At 43.3% G+C, this 12,305-nt stretch overlaps 1 protein-coding gene across 2 annotated transcripts in view; it reads left to right on the top strand.

The window, feature by feature from the left end:
- Positions 1–12,305, top strand: part of CLASP1 (cytoplasmic linker associated protein 1) — a 270,250-nt gene that overhangs the window by 81,902 nt on the left and 176,043 nt on the right. The gene's annotated exons all lie outside the window — the stretch shown is intronic.

The raw sequence follows: 12,305 nt of genomic DNA, 5'->3' as shown, positions 1-12,305 counted from the left end.
ATTTCTTTTTTTTGCTGGATTTTTGAACTTGATTTTTTTTAAGCCAGCTTAATTCACTTTATTTTTCTTGTATAAAATTATGTGGTGGCCACAGCTGGAGCCTGGGCCCTCTGCACAGAAACTCTGGTGGGGTCTTTACAAGATGGGCAGGGAATTCCTGACGGGGAGGCCTGGTGAACACAGTCTCTGTCCAGAGATCTGGGGTGAGATAGCTGTAGGTCATCGTCAATACCGCCATCATCAGCAACTTCTTAGGTACAGGAGCCCAGACAGTGCCAGTGCCCTTGGGGGCAAGGATGAGGTTCACCAGTACAGAGCCACAGCAGCCAGTCACTTTGCAAGGAACGTTGCGGGGCGGGCGGATCTTGTTTCCCCAGTAGCCTGGCTGCTCTGGGACAATAGAGAGCTTGGTGGATGCCGCTGCCAAGCCCCTGTGACCTATTCCAGGGCCCCCGGCCCCCGCAGCACCAGTGGCATTGTGCGCCATTTGGTGTTTTATTGGAAAACTGAATTTGATTTTTCCCATTAAACTTTCTTCCTGGTTCTAATTGAGATAACGAAAAGGTATAGATTTTTCTATATTAGTTTAAGATTTGGCCACTTATTCTCGTTGGTTCTAATTTTCTGGTACAGTGGGGCCTTGACTTACGAGTGTCCGGACTAACGAGTTTTTTGAGATACCAGCTGTCTCTCTGCTGATTTTTTGCATTGAGTTGATAGAGTAATTTGAGTTAACAAGCTCCTTAACGAGCTCCTTAACGAGTTCGGTCTCGGAACAAATTAAACTCGTAAGTCAAGGCCCCACTGGAATTCGCTGGGATTTTTTTAGTAGTTTGCAATTATTATTTGCAAATAATGATAACTTATATTTTAGTTCCCTCATCTCTTTACTTTTCCTCATTTTTATTGTACAGCTAAGACTTGTCAGAATGATAATGGAATGTCCCCTACTCTATCCTGAGAGAGGGCTCTGGGTTTCAGTTTGGGATATAGCTGATTTCTGATAGGAGACTTATCGTTTGTTGAAAGATGTTTCCTCCAGTTCTTTAGTTGCTAGTGGAATACTCATAATCAGAATAAAAAGCAGAAATGAGAGTTAATGTTTTTCTTTCTTTTCTTACATGGGACATTTTTATCCTAATGATACCTTTTTATTCTTTGTTACCTCATTTTGCTTCCCTGGGGCTCTCCCTCTTCTCAGTGCCCCTTCCTACACCTTTATCATTCCTGACTTCCTTTCTCCCATTACCCAGGAAAACTCAAGGCCGCGTAATTCATTTATTTTATAAATATTGTGGGTGCTCATGATAAGGAAAACACTTAAATTTTTAAATATTTCAGTATAAGATTTCTTGGAATTAATTGGAAATGGTGGACAGCTTACTCCAGTACCTGACGCCTATCCTAGTTCCAAGCAAAAGAGCTCTCTATCAAAACTGATTTAAAACACGGAACGTAATTAGTTTCTGCCTGCCACACCACACTTGGGCAGTCATGGGATGATCCTGCTTTGGCCACCACATTCTAGCAAATTCTCACATTGTTCTCACAACTCCTGCTCTGCCGTCCTTTCTATGGAAACCAGGATTCTACTTTCTGTCTCCAGAAATCTGCCTGTTGTAGGTACCTCATATAAGTGCAGTCATGCGATATGTGTCCTTTGTGCCTGGCGTATTTCATTTAACCCAAGGTTTGCAAATACTCCTGCACTTGATTTTTACCTAGGAATGAAGGGGAGGACGAGGCTGTACCCTGCCAGCTATGTAATAGGTGGCTTCAGTATTCTAGTCATGTGCAGAGGGGATATTAGGTCTCCCATTGTACAGACAATAGGGCCTGGACGTTGAGATGTTAATTTTCTTTTTATTTCAAGCAGAAGTTTTATTTAAAATGTAAAAGAAATGGTTCTTGAAGGTGCTGATGAATAAAGCAAAGGGGGTTACAGGGAGTGCTCTCTTCCTGCTGGTCAGCCAGCCGGTCCAAGCACAGGACAATATGTACAGTGCGTAAATGCTGGTAGGTTTCACAGTGGTTTAACACTAGTGTCTGTGCTAGACTATGTAGAGCAGTGGTTCTCGAGAGAGCGCGCGCATCAATCCATTGCTTCTTGTACACAACCCAGAACCCACAACCTGGGTAGCTGCCCTGACCAGGAATCGCACCCGAGACCTTTGGGTGTGCGTATAGGACGACACCTCAACCAACTCAGCAACACTGGCCAGCCTGGAGTGAGAGTGATTTTAACTTTCCAGTTGTTATAATAAACTTAATGTTTCAGTTTGCCCTTTTGTAAAACTAATGGTTTAATGAATATTATGTAAGTGACCTTGCCCAGTTCCCTGTTTCCTTATCTGTAAAGTAGGGATATTTATAGCTATGGTATTTGGCTCTAGGTGTTGTTGTGAGGGTTAAATAAGATAAAAAGCAAGATATCAGTTTCTTTTAGCCATTGCTATCTCTGGGGAAGGGGGTGGGGATGAGAAAGGCTGCATATAGAATTCCCCTGCTCTGGGCAGATGGTCCCCCCTCCCCCCTTTTTAAAAAAATTTTGTTTTATTGCTTAAAGTATTACAAAGAGTATTACATATGTCTCCTTTTTTCCCCCCCTTGACATTCCCCCGGCCTCCCCTACCCCCCAGAGTCTTGTGTCCATTGGTTATGCTTATATGCATGTTTGCAAGTCCTTCGGTTGATCTCTTATCTGCCCCCACCCCCCCCAACCCTCCCTGGGCTTCCCGCTGTAGTTTGACAGTCTGTTCAATGCTGCTCTGCCTCTGTATCTATTTTTGTTCATTCATAAGTTTATAATGGTCTTTATTATCTATAAATGAGTGAGATCATGTGGTATTTTTCTTTCATTGACTGGCTTATTTCACTTAGCATAATGCTCTCCAGTTCCATCCATGCTGTTGCAAATGGTAAGAATTCCTTCTTTTTTACAGCAGCATAGTATTCCATCTTGTAGATGTACCACAGTTTTCTTTTCTTTTCTTTTTTATATATATTTATTATTGATTTTTTTTACAGAGAGGAAGGGAGAGAGATAGAGAGTTTGAAACATTGATGAGAGAGAAACATCAATCAGCTGCCTCTTGCATACCCCCTACTGGGGATGTACCCGCAACCAAGGTACATGCCCTTGACAAGAATCGAACCTGGGACCCTTCAGTCCGCAGGCCGACGCTCTATCCACCGAGCCAAACCGGTTAGGGTTGTGTACCACAGTTTTCTAATCCATTCATCTGCTGATGGGCACTTAGGCTGTTTCCAGATATTTGCTATGGTAAATTGTGCCGCTATGAACATAGGGATGCATAAATCCTTTCTGATGGGTGTTTCTGATTTCTTGGGATATATTCCTAGAAGTGGGATCACTGAGTCAAATGGGAGTTCCATTTTTAACTTTTTGAGGAAACTCCATACTGCCTTCCATAGTGACTGCACCAGTCTGCATTCCCACCAGCAGTGCACAAGTGTTCCTTTTTCCCCGCATCCTCTCCAGCACTTGTTGTTTGTTGATTTGTTGATGATAGCCATTCTGACAGGTGTGAGATGTTACCTCATTGTTGTTTTGATTTGCATCTCTCAGATGATTAGTGACTTTGAGCATGTTTTCATATGTCTCTTGGCTTTCTGAATGTCCTCTTTTGAAAAGTGTCTATTTACGTCCTTTGCCCATTTTTTGATTGGATTGTTTATCTTCCTTTTGTTAAGTTGTATGAGTTCCCTATAAATGTTGGAGATTAAACCCTTATCGGTGATAACATTGGCAAATATGTTCTCCCATGCAGTGGGCGTTCTTGTTGTTTTGTTGATGGTTTCTCTTGCTGTGCAGAAGCTTTTTGTTTTGATGTAGTCCCATTTGTTTATTTTCTCCTTAGTTTCTATTGCCCAAGGAGGAGTATCAGTGAAGAAATTGCTTTGGCATATGTCTGAGATTTTGTTGCCTTTTGATTCCTCTAGTATTTTTATGGTTTCCCATCGTACATTTAACCCTTTGCACTCCGAACCATTCTGGACATTGGCTACCAGCTACTCGACGCTACTTTGCGGCGGAAATGTGCATTTACAGACCCTCGTATTATTTAGTATAGTTTTGGAACCAAGTAACGTATTGTAATGATATTGGACTTATATGAATTGGGTGACATCGAGGAATGTATATTTGCAAAAAAACCAATATTTTATTGTTTATAATTTTGTACAGTATGATAAGTTTTGTAACACTCCCCAATATGCATTGCAGGCTGATTAGTGCATGTTTGACAGTAATAAGTGGTTTGACGCCTGCCACCAGGTGTTTTCCTGTTAGAACACACAATGCAGTCCCGTTTTCTTTGTCCCACATCGGGAATATGTAGTTTATTGTTTAATCTATTGTCCGCAGAAGATGTGGATGGACGCGTTCTCGATACACGAAAATCGCCCTTTAATTGGTTAACGAGTGTCTTGACAAACTTGTGGTGTGTCATTGGCGTTTCATTACTTGTTTGTTTTTCGATGCGATACATTATGTATGAGTTTATCACACACATTTCCAACCCCCCAAAAAATAACTTCCTCCACCATTTGAGTGATTTACGGAGGAAACAATACGTCGAAGCGTATTGATCCCGCATGATCCGCACGATCCGCACCACCCATATTTGCCGTATATTCTAACACCATTTCAGGCTTACTGACTGTTACGATATGTCCACCGTGTAATGTTCTCTGGGTAGATTGTAGGTTTGTGTTATAATAATTGGTGAGCATGGTAATAATTCTTTTATCTTTCCACGCAAGAAGCGTAGTATTATTCTTTCTGTATGCAACTGTTTCTTTCCAATTTCTTCTTTGGCATAATTGTTTGTCTCTTTTATTATGCTGTCTACTAATTCTTCAGTAAAATATAATGTGAAATAGTCTATGGGGCTCTTTTATGTTACTTGGGACTTGTGGTCCGGCTATTTCTTCGTGTAAATCAAAATTTATCGTGGCTGGAGGAACGTCCGATTTGGTAACATCTTCCCACTCTTCACTTGACGATACGTGGTCATGTTGCCGTGTGTTTTCTTCCGTACTACTATTATCGCTTGCTTTCGCTATCTGTGCGAACAATTCGTCGCCTTCTAGGTTGAACGATATCACTATCACTGCTGTCGTTTTGTTCTACAGTTAGTCTTTCTAACGTGTCTGTATAGAGGTCTATCTGGAGCTCATCTTCACTACTACTTGTGTCATGAGACTCATTTGTGGTTGGACGCTTTGCCATTGTTCTAATAAAAAATATGAATAAATGCATGGGTTGAAAATTTCTAATTGTTATTACTAACTGACAAGATGATATTTACCAAAATAGCTTTCACCAAACAATTTATTCACTAAGAAAAGAATCACTTTTCCGATTTTCTCCTCGTTAGATCTATGTGCACTGCTTGAAGCTTCAAACCAAAATGAGCTCAGCTTTGAAAATCTTTTCCTCCAGATGTAGACTTGTTTATTTGTAATTATATATCTCACTATACAGTGCGCGCTATGTTCGAAAACCGACCTTTCTTCTACAAACTCCCCTTATCGCTCTTTTCAAGTGGCATCGCGAAGTGCTCGGACCGTCGTGAGCACGCATCTCACGTTCTCGTCTGACACAAAACCCGCTGACATTTCTTGTATATATCTTAGTAATTTTACGATATTTTGATTTAATTTCTTGTGCCATTTCAAGATAAAACTTCAGGGAAACATGCATGTCTCAAAAAGTTGCGTTGAAATAACTCAATTCCCCGTAATCACTAATAAACTGCAATGTCCCCTGAGAGGGGACAGCGGAGTGCAAAGGGTTAAGTCCTTTATCCAGATGGGTCTTCGGAGGGAAGTACAGGCCTGGGTGCAGGGGGGTCAGGTGGCTGGGAAGGTCTGTTGGAGGACTCGGACCTGGGCCTTGGAGAAGGGGAGTAGGAGGCTCTGAGACAGCAGGGGGAGCGCTGTAACTGCTGGCTGCTGGGGCTGCAGGAAAAGTGGGCGGGCAGGTCAGCTGGGAGCATATAGACAGGTTTGAAAGGCCTCATGGGAAATCGGATCTTTGTTTAATCCCTTGGCCAACTGTGAATGTTTTGGTGCCTAATCTCATGTTTAAAAGCTGCATGGTGATGAGAGAGGTTTCAGAATTTAGGGGTCTTTGCTGGATTTCCTTTGGGCTCCTCAGTTCTTTAAAATTTATTCAGTTAACTGCCAGTGGTTAAAATCTGGAGATGCGGCCACACTCGCCTTCATTCCCACATGGAGTCAAGAGACCTGAGCTTTGAGAGGGTCCAGGTGTCCGCGGTCCCCTGCTTCCCTCAGACTGCTGGCCTCCTTTCTGTCTGCTTGGGCTTCAGCCACCATTGGTCCAGAGCGGTGCTGCCCAGTGGGAGCCATGAGCCTGTGTGGTTAAGTTCAATGCCATGACAGTCAGTACAGTTTAAAGTTCTGCTTCCCTCTCACACTAGCCACGTTTCAGTTGCTCGGTGGCTGCCTGTGGCAGGTGGCTGCTGCGGGGACAGTGCAGACACTGCACACTTTTGTCATTGCTCAGAGCTTGATTGGGCTGGTCTAGACCTTCCTCCCCCCCGTTTTAAAGGAGGCCTGAATATTTTCTTAAAAATTTAAACAATCTTTACTAATAGGGTAATAAGCTAATTAGACTGGGTCAACTGACCATCTTTTGTTTTTTTGTTTTTTTGTTTTTTTTTTAAAATATATTTTATTGATTTTTTACAGAGAGGAAGGGAGAGAGATAGAGAGTTAGAAACATCGATGAGAGAGAAACATCGATCAGCTGCCTCCTGCACATCTCCCACTGGGGATGTGCCCGCAACCCAGGTACATGCCCGTGACCGGAATCGAACCCGGGACCCTTCGGTCCGCAGGCCGACGGTCTATCCACTGAGCCAAACCGGTTTCGGCAACTGACCATCTTTTGGACAAAGCCATGGTGTGGTGGAGGCCGAGGTAGAGGTGGAGGCCGAGGTAGAGGCTTAGGGGTGATCAGGCTGGCAGGGGAGGGCAGTTGGGGGTGAGATCAGGCTGGCAGGGGAGGGCAGTTAGGGGCAATCACGCAGGCAGGCAGGTGAGTGGTTAGGAGCCAGTGGTCCCAGATTGCGAGAGGGATGTCCGACTGCCGGTTCAGTCAGACATTCCCTAAGGGGTCCCCGATTGGAGAGGGTGCAGATTGGGCTAAGGGGGAACACCCCCCCCCCCCCCGAAGAATTTTGTGCACCGGGCCACTAGTATTATATATATATTTCAAAATATATTTTATTGATTTCAGAGAGGAAGGGGAAGGGAGAGATAGAAACATAAATGATGAGAAAATCATTGATAGGCTGCCTTCTGCACAGTGGGGATCGAGCCTGCAACCTGTGTATGTGCCCTGATCAAGAATCAAACCAGTGGCTTCCTGGTTCATATGTTGATGCTCAACCGTTGAGCCACCCCAGCCAGGCAACAGTATTATATTAGTTTCAGGTGTACAACATAGTAATTAGACACTTACATAATTTAGGAAGTGATTAGCCCAATAAGTCTAGTGCCCATCTGACACTATACGTAGTTATTACAGTATTATTGACTATATATATATATTTTAAATATATATATTTTTATTGATTTCTGGGAGGAAGGGAGAGGAAGAGAGAGATACAAACATCAATGATGAGAGAGAATCATTGAGTGGCTGCCTCCTGCACACCCCACACTCGGGATCAAGCCCGTAACCCAGGCATGTGCCCCGACCGGGAATCGAACCTTGACCTCCTGGTTCATAGTTTGACGCTCAACCACTGAGCCATGCTGGTCGGGCTGACTATATTTTCTGTGTTGTACTTTACATCCCTGTGACTGTTTTTATAAATGGCAATTTATTCTTCTTCATCCCTTCACCTTTTTCACTCATCCCCCCCGGCCCCTCTCTCTTCTGGCAACCATCAATTTGTTCTCTGCATCTATGAGTTTGTTTCTGTTTTGTTTATTAGATTTCACAAAATAAGTGAAATCATATGGTATTTGTCTTTCTGACTTATTTCACTTAGCATAATACCCTCTAGATAAGCGGTTCTCAACCTGTGGGTCACGACCCCTTTGGCGGTCGAACGACCCTTTCACAGGGGTCGCCTAAAGACCATCCTGCATGTCAGATATTTACATTACGATTCATAACAGTAGCAACATTACAGTTATGAAGTAGCAACGAAAATAATTTTATGGTTGGGTCACAACATGAGGAACTATATTTAAAGGGCCAGAAGGTTGAGAACCACTTCTCTAGATCCATCCATGTTATTGGAGATGGCAAGATTTCATTCTTTTTTATGGCTGAGTAGGATTCCATTGTATGTGTGTGTATATGTGTGTGTGTGTGTGTGTGTGTGTGTGCACTTGTCTGACAATGGACACTTAGGTTGCTTGGTCTAGATCTTTAAACAAAAGTTACTCATTGTATTCAAACCTTGCCTCCTAGCCTTGCTTAGCTTGTTTCTGCTCATTTGTAAAATGAAGTGGTTTGATGGTATGATGATCTTAAGTTCTTTTTTAACAGTAAAATGCTTGTACATGGGCAACAATAGGTAATAAACCTATAACTTCGTTAGTCCCATTAATCTAATATTAACTATTCGCATTTTAACAGACTTTTGTGCCTCATAAGCTATCTCCGGAGGCAATTACAGAAGAGGGATTTATTTTTATTTTTATTTCCTTTTTTATGTTTTTATCGAGTTTAGAAGAGAGAGAGGAATGGAGAGGGAGAGAGAGAAACATCAATGATGACAGAGAATCATCGACCTGCTGCCTCCTGCACACCCCTCTGACCTGGAATTGAACTGGCGACCTGGGCGCATGGGACCAAGGTCAACAAATGAGCCACACTGGCTGTGCCAGAAGGGATTTTAAAAGTAGGCTGCCCAGTGCTATTATTATTGGGATGCGTCTCCCAGGACTCATTTGGTGACTACTTTGAAGGGCAAGTTTGGGTGAATGTTGGGTGAGAAACACTCCATCGCTGATCGCCCTGACCCTCTGCAGGCCCACTTCGGGGCCACATCCACCCTGGGCTGAGGCTGCTTGAAGAATTCTCCCATTGCACGTGTGATGACTCTAAGTCACTGCTTATCTCACACAGTTTTTGCTGTTTGTGTTGTGCTCTTGTTCTTGGATTGAAAGTGAGTGCGGTGTGGAATGCTAATTAATTTCCTCTATGTTTAAAGAGGTTGCAATCTTGTCTCTTAAAACAACCAAAAAATGTATAGAACTAGCAGTGTGTAGTCCCATAAGGCACCTAGTGCTGTATGTTAAAGACTAGAGGCCTGGTGCATGACATTCGTGCACTCGGGGCGTGGGGGCATCAGCCCTGCCTGTGCCCTTTTGCAGTCCTGGAGCTCTCGGGAGATGTCTGACTGCTGGCTTAGGCCCGCTCCCCGCAATCAGCCGTCAGCTGGTTTCTGGCTGAGCGGCACTCCCCCTGTGGGAGCGCACCCATCACTAGGGAGAAGCTCCTGCGTTGCGCGTCTGTTCCCTGGTGGTCAGTGTGCATCATAGCGGCCGTTCCGTCGTTAGGTCTATTTGCATATTACCCTTTTATTATAGGATGGTGCTAGTGAAGTGCCAAGTGTGCATTCCTTTTACCCAGCAGCTGTCCTTTTCAGAGTTTGTCTGAAGGAGATGACAGCACATGTGGAAGTGTGCCCTCATCACAGTGTTTTTTAAAGGAATGAGAAATTCTAACCCAACCTGAATGTCAGTAGGGAGTTTAGAGGATTGGTTTGGTCATTATGGTACCTAGCTTCAGTAGGACATCACAGTCACTGAAAATGGGGGCGAGAGATCTATATTTATTGATTTGGGAAGATTTCCATGGCATATTGAGTGAAAACTATATATCCTATATAATAAAAGCATAGTATGCAAATTGTCCCCTCAGCCGGGAGTTCAACCAGGGGGTGGGGCCGGCGGGGAAGGGAGGGAGGCCCTGGCCGCGGCAGGCAGCTGGAGAAGGGAAGGAGTACCCGCTGGCAGCCACTAGGGACCCTACCAGTGCATGCATTTTGTGCACTGGGCCTCTAGTGTGTATATATAACAGTATATATATGAAATGAACCTCTTCATGTAAAATTCCTGTGCACAGTGTACATGCACAGATGTCTCAAGGGATGGTCATCAACATATTAGGAGGCTTATTGTTGGGCAGTGGGGTTTAGAGTGACCTTACTTTGGATTTATGCCCACTCTGATTGTCCCTCTCTCCCCTCAGTTAGCCATGCTGTTTTGTTTGTTTTTCCAAGTGGTGCTTTTATAAAGAAAGGAGCTGGTGTTTGGTGAGTACCTACTACAGTCAAACCTCTTTTCTTGAGCATCTCTCATCTTGAACAATTCAGTTCGCATCTAAGTTGTTCCCAGGAAATATGTCTTGGTGTTCGAACCAAACTTTGGTTTTCCACCTGACAACCCTTTCATGCTGATACCTCATCGTGACAAAAGGGGTGTCTCAGGCAGCAAATAGAGGAGGAAATGCTAATGTTGCTAAGGGTGTGAAAGAAACAGTGGCCACAGTTGAAGAGGTAGGAAAACTGGTGTTGATTTGGGTAAAGGAAAGCAGTGAGCCCGTGACAGCATTCAGGAGGCAGTGATACTGAACAAGCAAAGACGCTGCATGCTGACCTGAAAGGCACCCTGGAACGAAGGCGGTGGTTTGATACATTTTAGAAAAGAAGTGTGTATTTATAGATTCAACAGTACATTAGACATGTACTATATATAAAAAAGGTTAAAACGGAATCATCTGGGGTCTAGAATGGATTAATTCAATTCACATTATTTCTAATGGGAAGACATGATTCGGTTTTCGAGCAAATTGCTCTGGAGCAGCATTCCAAATGGATTAAGTTCAAGATCTGAGGTTCCACTGGATATTGCAGGCAATTTGTTAAAACTCTTAGTCCTCCTGTGTGTTCCTTAAGGTCAATGTGTTATTGTTCCTATTGGACTGACAAAGCATTTTAAGCTCAGCTGGCCAGCAGGGGTGGTAGCCGGGATCCCACCCCAGATCTTTATTTATAAAGCCCTTGCACCTGTTCCTATACTCAGCCTCAGAGCACCACAGAGGTTTGGAGCTGAGGCTTGCTGGGGGTTATCTAGTACTGGCAGAGGAGTATTGTGACTTGCTCAAGGTCTTAAGCTAGCTAGGGGAGGAACAAGACTGTGCACGTGGGTTCTGCTTTTGCTGTACTGCACATGGCCTTGACTTAGGAGGCTTTGGTTAGTTTTCAGATTCGTCACTATCTGAACCTGACTTGAGTAATTCTCTCTAACTCTTTGGTCTTTATTTTCCTCATTAGCAAAGAGGATAATACAGTCTGCATCTCAGATTATCGTGAGACTACTCAGATTCACCCAAAAGTGCCTTAAAAATAATAAAGTACAATACGAGTGTGAAATACTGATTTTAGTCTTGTCAATGTAAGAAATGTTCAAACCTGTAGAGGTTTTTATTATTTTATTTGAGCCAAAACTGACGATATATGCCAGGGAGCAAGATCTCAAGTGCTCTGGAGAGTAACAGTTTTTTTTTATTTTATGCATTTGGAATTAAGGAAGGATTATATGGAGGTGGGAGAAAGCAAGGCGGAGATTGGATTACAGGAACTATTCCAGTTAACAAGATAATGTGCTCTTGAGGGTGGTTACACTTATTTCAAAGGTGTGTTAACCTAGATCAGCGGTTCTCAACCTGTGGGTCGCGACCCCTTTGGGGGGTCGAACGACCCTTTCACGGGGGTCGCCTAAGACCATCGGGAAACACATATATATAATGACATATTGTTTTTGTGATTAATCACTATGCTTTAATTATGTTCAATTTGTAACGAAATTGGGGGTCACCACAACATGAGGAACTGCATTAAAGGGTCGTGGCATTAGGCAGATTGAGAACCACTGACCTAGATGTACAGAAGCAAGGGACAGGGCTTCCTTGACAAAAAATAAGTCTTTACTAAAGAAATTCTATGCTTGAGTGTGACTCCCCAGGGCTTATATTGCCATCATTTTTATGATGGCTAATGGATCTTTCCATAAATGGCTCAGTGGTCTAATACATGATGTTGAAGTACAAAGGCATATTTGTGAAGTGAGTTATTTGCACATTTTGAAGTGAACATGCAGCCTACAACCTAGGTTAAGTATAAGAAAGTAGATACTAAAATTTGAGATGCCTACTAAAATAAAGACAGATTTAGAGAGCAGACTAACAGATGGGAGGGGGCGGTGTTTAAAGGGCTGGAGTGGTGGTGGAG

Source organism: Myotis yumanensis, unplaced genomic scaffold, assembly GCF_028538775.1.
Source record: "Myotis yumanensis isolate MYYU_CA2020_CCGP unplaced genomic scaffold, mMyoYum1.0.hap1 SCAF_8, whole genome shotgun sequence".
NCBI classification, from domain to species: Eukaryota; Metazoa; Chordata; class Mammalia; order Chiroptera; family Vespertilionidae; genus Myotis; species Myotis yumanensis.
This window is presented reverse-complemented; position numbering and strand designations above follow the sequence as displayed.